Below are 2361 nucleotides of genomic sequence, written 5' to 3' on the forward strand. Positions count from 1 at the left end.
TTAATAATGTGCACTGATGAATTAAGGATTGTCAATTAAGAAATTAAGTTCAGTCAGTTTTGATTACATGTTGATTTTCACATCAGTTTGTACAATTTATTTTTACAAAGCTGAGATTAATCATTATTGCTAAGCAGAACGAATTTAGATTCATCTTTAGCCATCTATCATTATCAAAACATTTAAATTTATTTTTTTTCTCTGCCAAATTATTTCACAGAATAAATAAATCACCACATTATACTAAAGTATCTACCGTCATATGAAGACATAACAAAGCAAAATCACAAATTAGATCTCTTAAACGACATTTGTTTGTATACACTGAGTTTTATAGCTCTGTACTCTTAAAGTATGTCAATGAACTCTTTTTTTTTTGTAGTTTTTCATAAGTAATTTTTGAAGAAACATCTGAGCAGTGTTATTTTAGTACTATTTATATACTATTATATTTTTTTTATTAAGAATTAGCTTTCATTTTATGTTTTTTTATATTTTTAGTTTAATTGTTTAGGAATTATGTGTGTATTTTAAAAATTACTAATTATGATTACATTTTTTTTTTTCAGTTTTAGTTTAAATTTACTTTTTAAGCTTTTCAGTTAGTGATTTTAATGCTCTTATTTAAGGTCGACATTTGTCGTTTTTATTTACTTTGTTTTTTATCTAATATATTAGATATATAATATTTTATTTTATTTCAGATTCATTTTAATTAACAAAAATGTTTTTAATAGTTTCAGTTTTAGTTACGATAATAACTCTGCATCTGAGACAAAGGTAATACCAATAAATGAAAATTCTGTCTCCGTTTACTCACTTCATCTGTATAACACACAAGGAGTTAGCAGAATGCCCAAGCTGCTCTGTTTTATACAATGAAAGTGAATGGTGACCACAGTGGTCAGGCACGATTTTTGGGTTTGTTCCTAACACAAAGCTTAAAAAAATATAGTCTCAACAAATCGCAATGTAGTGCACAAGTCATTGAATATTTTAGTCCTTAATGCAGTGAGAACATTCTGCTAACTATCTCCATGTTTTCCATGGAAGAAAAAAAAAATTCATATTTGGGTGAACTATTCCTTTAAATAAAACGCCATTGAACAACCTCTGAGCAATACAATTTTCCTCTGATTTATCCTTTTACAAATTAGAACATTTTTCCCTGTCTTGCAGGAATTGACAACATGCCTAGAGAAACTGGACTTGGGCAACTACGACATTTGCCACGAGTTAAAGAGTCCTTTTAAGAAGAAACACAGACTGGTACTAATACGAAGCCCCAAGTGCGGTAACAAGGTAATAATTAACATTACAGTGCTGTACTACGTCAAATATATAAGTCTACCATTTCCTTTGTGTGTGATATAAAGAGTGGCTCACATTAGGATGACAATGCAATACACAGTTGTGGATGGCTGGCTTGCAGTCGTGACGTCAGTAGTTCAATATGGCATGCACTAGAGGCACACTAGGTCATTGTACTGAGTCTAATGAATCAGACACATATCTGAATGGACACATGACCAATGATGAGCCAATTACTCATGCCTCATGCTCTGTGACACTTCACTGCTTTCAAAGTTTCTGGCAGAAAGTGTGTGTGTGAAAGGCCAGCTGTTGCATGAGTGGTGCTTGTATTTGTGCTTAGTGTCAAATATTGCAATTTACAGTAAGATAAAAATGATATACATCCTGTGTTACATGACTTCACCCAGTGTTATTTTTCACATTGTTGTTCATACTTTATTATGGGTTGGTAATTCATACTCTAAACCTTTGTTGCTGTACTTTAGTCTGGGTTTCATAACCCAGGTTTAAAAACGTTACATGTTGCTGACTCTTTGTTAACATTGGCCTTAACTCAGGGTTAAAAAGATGTTAGTGCAGTCATAGTGTGAAAAGCTAGACAACCTTTAGCAAGGCATAATTTCCTGTCCTAGTGTTTATATATACCAAAACACAGAGGCACGATTTCCTGTATAACTATGCAAATACTTGTGGTATATCGAAACAGCCACAAACCATAATTTTTCACTTTCTAGTGAAAAGTGGATTTTCCTCAATAGACTGTATGTAGTGTCAAAATATCAGGCTCTGCTGAATAAATATGTCTGAGATGATGAAAGGAAAAGGTGTATTGTACCAAGTTTTTTTTTTAATGTAATCTTTGTTTTAATGTCCATTTTAATTTATTAGGTTCAAAAGAATTTTTGTTAATTGCTTTTGTCTTTTATATTAGTTTTTTAAAGGGGTCATAGGATGCTACATGTACTTTTACAAGTTGTTTGAACTGAAATGTGTGTTGGCAGTGTGTGTACACAACCACCCTATAATGATAAAAATCCACCCAGTGTT

The 2361-nt window shown here is 31.6% G+C and overlaps 1 protein-coding gene across 1 annotated transcript in view; it reads left to right on the forward strand.

Annotated features, from left to right (window-relative positions):
• LOC107733960 (pleckstrin homology domain-containing family O member 2) overlaps positions 1-2361 on the forward strand; it is a 25870-nt gene that overhangs the window by 16276 nt on the left and 7233 nt on the right. The gene's annotated exons all lie outside the window — the stretch shown is intronic.

This window comes from Sinocyclocheilus rhinocerous, unplaced genomic scaffold (assembly GCF_001515625.1).
Source record: "Sinocyclocheilus rhinocerous isolate Xijiao unplaced genomic scaffold, SAMN03320098_v1.1 scaffold760, whole genome shotgun sequence".
NCBI classification, from domain to species: domain Eukaryota; kingdom Metazoa; phylum Chordata; class Actinopteri; order Cypriniformes; family Cyprinidae; genus Sinocyclocheilus; species Sinocyclocheilus rhinocerous.